Here is an 8195-nt window from a genome sequence, read left to right as displayed (position 1 = left end):
ACCACAGACAGGCCCAGAAGTATCTATTTTGTGTGTCTGCAATTAGCCCTCGGGCGAGACTTTGTAATAAACAATCAATATTTGGAAGTATAGTATGTTAGGTACCACATGTACATGTACACCTGGATGTGGTCAGTGGGAGTCGTAAGTGTCTAGACAGGGCCATTTTCCTGTGGACAGTGAAGAATGAACCTGGTTTATCAGTAGATCTCTCTCTTTGATCATAAATTTTCTTCTTGTCCAGATCTATCATTATTCAAGAGTCTATAGATCACAAAGTAACCAAAGAATGTCTTCAAAGAACGTCCCAGAAAGTTGTAATTCCTTACAAAGATTTAGTACATTGTTCTGTTTTTTTACTAAAACGTGCATGTATAGAGACTACAACAAAACAGAACTAGTTAGGGAGTTTGACAATGAAATCCAGAAAATTATTACACTGGGAAAATTAACTGCCTCAGAGCACAAATGGTGTGTCATTTTGGTATCCTTTCCATCTGAGTGGCCCTGATCCGGTTTCAAAGTATGAAGGTAACGTAGTCGTCGTTGAGCTAATGGAATGCGCCTGTAGATGGCATGCTGGGCTGCTGAAGTAGTTGGGGGCAAAATTGATGGTGAATTATGATGTTTGACAAACTCGCCTGCATGGGAGGGCACTGTTCCGACTGTCACACACACAATAAGGGAAAGAATGGTTGCTGGCATTTCCATCCATCTCCCTTTGAAAAGACAAAAGACAACAGTGCACCCCTTTAAAAGTGGGGCACATAACAGTTGGGAAATGGAGTGAAGGCCCCTCTTTATGGAGACAGGTGGTCATTTTTCTGGTCCTAGTGGTAACTCCAGCTTGTGGTTCAAAAGGTTTAGTTGACCCAATCAGCTGCAAATATGTTTGATTGGTTGAATGGTTATGCATGTTTAGAAGCAGTTATTGAATGAATGAAAGACCTTTATTGCACATTTATTATTTGACAGAAGATGCCACCAGAGGACAGGGTAGAATAAGAATGACAGCAGTGGTTGGGGAAGATTGACATTCAGAATGACAGGAGGTCAGAGGTCTCAGAATCTGTCCAGGAAGCCAGCAGGAATTAGAGGAGGACATGGGGGGATTCAGAAAGCTGAAGATTGCATACTTGCCAGAAATCTGAACATTATGAAATTCAAAATGGCAGGATAGTATTGGGTATCCTTAGCACAGTGGAATTTATCCGTGTATTTGATAATTGCAGCGGGTATTAGACATGAACAAATCTGACCTTGGGTTAATCATCATTGATACGCACAGAGAAATACAAGATAGTCTTAGAAAAGGGCCAGAAAGATAAGACCTTAATCTTGTTATGACGTGCTTCTTTCCCGTTACAGACATACCACCTTACAAATCTCATTTCAGATATTGGATGCATGATAACTTGATTTCAGAAGACCAAGGTTCTTTGTTCCTTGTAGCCAAAACAAGCATTGAGTGAGTATGGGGCATACAAGACAAGCTTGTTTTGCAAGCATAACAACATTATAGAGATGTTCTGATGAGATTGCTAATACAACACACAGACAGAGATCATTTTGGGCTTACTGTGACGCTGTCTACCATAATAAAATCTTGCTCATCAACTGTCATGTGACTAAAAATTGCAATAATAGGTTTCTGCAAATGAACCCTGGCAAATGAACTAGGAACCATGCAAAATTACTGATAAATTGCCTGTAGTGCCAGGATGTTGCTATTGGCCACTTCAAATAGTTGATATACTGTTTCAGTTGTTAGAAGAGCTCTTTCTCTAGTTACTTTCAAGCCCAAGGCATGCATAAGGAGTGCTGTAAACAGGAAGTGCCAGGGAAAATAAGTTACCACGGTACTTATGTTGCTGCCTAATCATATTGTTATTTCTTAGTGATGGTTCTCTCTTCAATTTGTAGGGTTGACACTGTGATACAGTAGAGTTTTTGTATTAGCTTATACCATGGCAACTCAAGGCACAAGCTTGAAGGAGTAGACCCACAAGTCAACTCAAAATTATCCCCCAAAACTTTCACTTGCACACAGTATATGTTAGATAACTACCTGTAATCATATGTATGACTTGTATTAAGTTGTAAAAAAAGTACTTTGTGTACTTATTTAGGAGAACCATTTATATGTAGTACTTTTTATAGCCTATTTGACTGACCCCATGAAATTGGTCGAAGTAAGAAATTGACATCCTGTGGAATCCCAGTCAAGAAGTTCACTTAGTGCCCACAAAAGGAATGCTCTCTTTATAGACAGGATCTTGTAAAACAAGCTTTTCTTGCCCAAATTACAATTTCCCAAGTACCCTAGCGACATGATCGCTGGTGCTTTATTCCTCGTTCCCTCCTGCGAAATTGTCTGTTTTGCGGATATTTCTTCATCGTTTGTGACATCCATGAGGCGCCACTGGCAGGTAAATGAGCAGTTTGGCTCCTTAGTGTCGGGGCAATACGGAATTTAGAGCAGAGGACAGATGGCTGGCAGGGTTTTAAGACTTTATGGGGGACATTTGTTTTCATTTTCCAATGAAAGGGCTGCATTATTACCCTATTGTGTGTGAAAATGTACAGGAATGCATAATATGTACGTATTAGCCTGGAACTACAGCTCTGCAGTGTAATGAGAGTTACAGCTGGTGCAGGGATAAATCAAGAGGAGATGGGCCCTATTCTGTCAGGGTGGTTGTAAAAATTTGTGGTCATTTGTTCATACTGGGCGGCATGTATGACAATCCTACCATCCTTTAAAGGATGTAGTGCATACCATAGCCCGACACTTTAAGTGCATCCTTAATAGTGGCTATGTAGATGAAATATGCTTAACTAAAACATATCTGTAACTTTGTTTAAGGAGTGTTGATTCGTGCCATTTGAAATCATTTGCTGGACTCAGTTCTGTACTTCTGCATCCTAGAATTAGATTTGATGGAATATTTTTAAGCTTCTTTGCTGGTAAATTGTTGTTGGCCCAATTATTTAAGTAGATATTGCACAAAAGGGAAGAAAATCTGAGGCTGATATGTTATGACTATCTGATTCTGTTCATAAAACATGTAGACATGACGAGGAGTTCTGAGTGATCGGTAATGCATAGCCCTCAGGCTGGTACCTGATCGTCCATTTTCATTTTTTGACTGCCTACCAGCTACGACCAAGCAAGATGATAACAAACAAGTCAAAACCGCAAATCAGTGAGTCTAGCCTTGTCATCGACCAATGGTACTTCCTTGGTAGCCTCCTTAACAGGCTTCATGGGATAGACTTTTTTATGAGCTTGTGTGTAATGTGCTTTTTTTTATGGCATATGTAGATAGTGCACAAGAAACAAAGTGCCAAGAATTAATGTTCCACAAGAAGAAAACACATTATAAACCCTTAAAAAGCCAGACCCATGGAGCCTGCTAATAGGCTACAGTGATACCTGGTATGGCTTCTATTATAAATATTCATGTGAGCTCAAAGGTATATTTACATTTGCATGGGGGGCTTTTGACTTGATTACAAATCACCCTTTTCATACTATACACCTCCTGTGTTGTTCCATACTTGTGACTGAGTAATTGTCCTTTACGAAATTGTGATCCATAATTTACACAGCAAGAATTTGTTAAGTGCACACCTGCAGATGATTTCCGTAGATTAGAGTGGGGGAGTTGGAAAGTGAATAATTCAGCCATAGATTGACATGTCCCTGGTAACTGGGGCACCAAACTCCTGTTTATTATATGTAGCAGTCAGTTGTAATAGTTGTTTTTGGTGTGAAAGTATGTGGGAATCAAACAGGGTGTTTAACAGGATGAAGCATACATAAAACCACATCTGGCTTCCACTCAGGTAATGTCAGTGGCCTTGGCCATGCTAACGAAAAACTGGAGGGAAATATCTTGAAGGGAAAGTTTATATATATATAGATATTGGTAGGAATCATTCTATAGAAGTTGAACTGTAATTGGGGAGCACAAATTTTTGACTGTCCAACTCCAGTCTTTGTCAGGGAATGAGCAAACCTCCGCAATTGTGCATCACATAAGTGGTAGTTTGCTTCATTCCTTGACAAAGACTGGAGATGGACAGAGAAAAATTTTTGTGTTGTTAATCATAATTTAACTTTGATCCTGGCCTGTGTTTCATCTGCAATCCAGTCATGGATCTGTTATTTCATTCCCTTGGTAAAACATTTTATTCAAAAGGTTAGAACTTTGCTACAGTACTTCATCCTTTGGTCTGAACAAACTAAATATATGCCCTGGCTTTATATCCCTATACAGTTCTGTGACCAAAACTGACCATACCATCACATCTTCCCCCCATCTACGGCTTTCATATCACACCATTATCGCCCTCCCTTTAATTTTTGAGCTTAATTCAAACCATTGGAGCAAGCCTAATGCTCTGTTATATGGCCAGCCCTCCTCCATAATTTGCTTGGGGCTGTCTCAACCAGGGAGCAGAAATTGATCATCATATCTTATACTCAGTTAAAGAGGAGAGGTGTGTCAGACCTTAATCTGTTTGTAATGATTGAGGGCTTCTATATTCCACCAATCTTTTGGACATGAGCTTATTATGTCAGAATTGTTCACTTCACTTGTGGCATTTTGACACTTGGCTCATGTGTAGATGCATTTTGATTTATACTGTAATTTTTCTTCTGACGTGGCCATTTCTTGTGTGAAGTCAGGTCATATTGCTTCCATATTGTTTGTTAACTTTGTAGGTTTGGTTCAGCATAGAATTAAAAATCCACACATCTCTAAATGTCTCTGAAAAGTCTGTTGGTGAGCATGAGTTCATTCTCACAAGAGGTATTAAAAAATTTTGTTGAACTTTGGAAGAAGTTGTTGTTTTGCTTTTTATGCATTACATATATCTTTGCAGTTTCCCTCTCTATTTTCAATATAAGTTGCTCCTTAAGGACTTGATTTATGCCTTGTTCTCAAAATCATGGTCTGATCTGTCCCACCCCCCCAAATGGAAATGGTACAATCCAGTGCTTGTGACACACTGGTGTATCACTGAGCAGATACATGTGTGTAACGTTGTCTGCCCTCCGCAAAGGAAGTTGCGAATACGTCAGAGTAGGTAATGTACTTAAGGGAGCAGGGAGGATTTAGAAACACTCCAGTAGCCCAAGCTTGTGAGAGCTGCTTTTGTTATTTCTGCACTACCAGATTGTTTTCTCTGGGAAGATCTTCTTTTTCTGACTGGGTCGTAACAAAACACGCTGAGGAGTGGAGAGTTAGCCAGGATTTACCGGAGATTGAAACCGTATCGCTTTTTTGTGAGAGGTGAGTGTTTTTCTTAACTAGCTTTTGGAATATGCTATCCTGTCAGTCACGTCCGTTGCACTTGATATAAACCCTCTTCATTGCAAGCTGGCTGTTAGGCTTTCGGTGTCATAAAGGTAATATAAGATGAAAGGAAAAATGGATGTACGGTTTTTGCCCTAAGTTCAGTGAAAATGTTTGTCTTGTACATTGAACGAAATGTTGATGACACAGCATAACAGGCATCATCAAACAACAGAGGCAACACACATGTATCAGTATAGCTCTATTGGAGCCATGTCAAGTGCGCTGGCTACCTGCCCAGTATGTTCTCATCTGCCAAGTTCAGGGTCATATCCTCCCGTTTGTCCACTCTAAAGAAAATGGTTATTTTATGGTGACTGTTCCAAGGCCATGCTGCAAGTGGTTCCAATTTACCTCATGTGGCGGCAGTTTAGCAGTACATTGTTACAGAGAATTTTCTATATGTTCTAAGACTTGACTGGAATGATCTTTTGACAAAAAGACCAATATCACTGGTAAAATAGGATAAAAAAGACCTTTTTATGACCCTCATTAAATGAGGAATGCCAAACAAGATGCCATCAAGTCTGCAGGTATCATTTCCCAGTCTGTAGCAAGCAAATTAATGGCGTTTGTTTTTACCATGTTGAATTGAGTCCTCCAGTCTAAAAGTTGTTGGTATGCTGTTTGCGGCAGTTATCAGAAGGTAGCAGGAAATGGCAGGTTACACTAGTCATCTCCAGGGATGACTGGAACCATCCGAAATTGGGAAAGGAAACAGATTGTAGTGGAGTGTTTGTACTTGTAGAGGCCTGCCGGGGTTTGTTTCCTCATTAGTTCTTATTGGATAGATGCTGAACGTTTTAATGGGAAAGACATGGCTAGCCTGAGGTGACTGTGAAAAGCAAAGTTACTGTAACAGTGTGTACTAAGGGACAGGATTTTCAGTGCCAGGTCAAGGTAAGGTTGTATTCCCTTTGCTCGTTAAAGTACAGATTGATTCAGATTCTCAAGCACGCAGCTAGTAGAAATGTAATGCAGTATATATTAGTACTAGTAGTTATATTTGATAAAAAAAGAAATTCCACCCTGTGGAGACTATGAACCATGATAGGAAATTTTTCAAATATTTCAGCACTCTGAGTCTGAGATTAAAGAATGCAGCTGCCTAGGGGCAAAGTTAGGATGTTGTCCCCATGTTGTTTTCTTCATTAGAGTCAAAAACATGTTTTGAAACTTAGGAAATTAGTCTGCATGTTGTAACCCTTACAGGAAAGCTCATGAAATCCCCGGATCATTGAGTAATATGCATGTGGTTTATCTGTATGTAAATGTGTCATGCATAAACAAAGAACTGAGACTCTCTTATTACCAGTTATTGGCATTTCTTAGTAATCTTACAGAATAGACATACTAGTAATATTACAGTATATCTGAGCAGTTACAGCTTTTTTCAAGTAATTTTCCAGTTTATTTAGTTGGTTTTGCTGTGATCATATATTGTATCTTGAAGATAATTGTTCCAAGGTGCTTTCCTTTCGTTTTAGGAGAATGACAATTCTATGACATCCTTGAGACTCTAAAGACCAAATGATGATGATGAATTCTTCAAGTCATATCCTGTTTCTTACAACACTCCCTACTTTAATCATTTTTTCCTTCCCTGTCCTTGGAAAGCTCTATACTTCCTCTCAAGGATTGACTAGTCACTCTGTGGGAAACAGAATACACTTACTAGGTCACAGAAGTAGAGCATACCCATCTTGAAGTCATTTCCGCTACTCACTAAGTAGTACCCCTGCTGACTACTAAAGGTGATTGTTGGTAACTGAACAACTGCACAGTAGTTCTTTTCGACCTCAAGAGGAATATCTCAGGCTGGCATTGCAGTCCCAATTTGTGGAACGGGACTCTGTAGTACAGTAAAGACGTTGCTGCAGCTGCACAGGTAAGTGCCAAAAAGACATGCCTTTTAGACCCTACATGTTATAACACAACAGGCCGGTAAGAAAACTGGAGACTTTCAGTAAAGCACATGATAGGTTTTCTGTGCAATACATGTAAGTTTCTGTTTTGGAACCAGATATTTGTATGACTGCGTCCAAATTTTCATATACCATTATGAACTCTGATTGTGCTAAACAGTTTTTATCAAGTACTGATATCTCAGCATTACAGAAGGCCATGGTTATCTAACTAGGCCAGGAAAGCCCTACGGTTGCAGCTCAATACATTGATTATACTCAATCATCAGGAACTGGGCCAGAAAAATCAATAGTAATGTCCCCGTGGCTTGACAGTGGGTGCTGAAACTGTAAATCGCAGCCACTTGTAGAATGCCTTGTAACAATGGTGGGCAGGTTATTGCGTGACCCCTGTACGGTGACCCCTGGCCTCCGCCTGCTGACCCGTGTAGGGACACTGTATTGCTCCATCATGGTCGCACCTCAGTGATGGATTGCCCTCATAAGCACCAACATGGTCTGAGAGAATGCAGTAAGCAACAAGGACTAAAAAAAACGCTGATACAGGTGACTTCATAATCGGTTTCCGAAAAATTCAGTTTCCTTGTGAAAGGACTCCAAGGAGGTTTAACATTGTTATCACAGGAGTTTGATGACTGGTTTTCCCTGATCTTGTATGGGTACACAACAGATTCTGAAACTTTCACAGTGGTTTCAATTTCAGAATTTTTTGCGGTAACCTTTCCGCAGCAAATTCCTGACACAGCAAATGTGTCTTCTTTGACTACTGTACTACAGAATTGTTTCAACTGTGGATTTAAAACACTGTGACTTTTCCCGCCTACTGTGAAACAAAACCACCATGAAGAAAGACACCAACAAAGTCTGTATGTCAATCGCTGACGTGATCTTTATTCGCATTCAG

The sequence above is a fragment of the Branchiostoma belcheri genome, unplaced genomic scaffold, assembly GCF_001625305.1.
Source record: "Branchiostoma belcheri isolate BF01 breed outbred unplaced genomic scaffold, Haploidv18h27 scaffold79, whole genome shotgun sequence".
Taxonomy (NCBI): domain Eukaryota; kingdom Metazoa; phylum Chordata; class Leptocardii; order Amphioxiformes; family Branchiostomatidae; genus Branchiostoma; species Branchiostoma belcheri.
The sequence above is the reverse complement of the archived record's forward strand: the minus strand, read 5'-3'. Positions refer to the sequence as shown.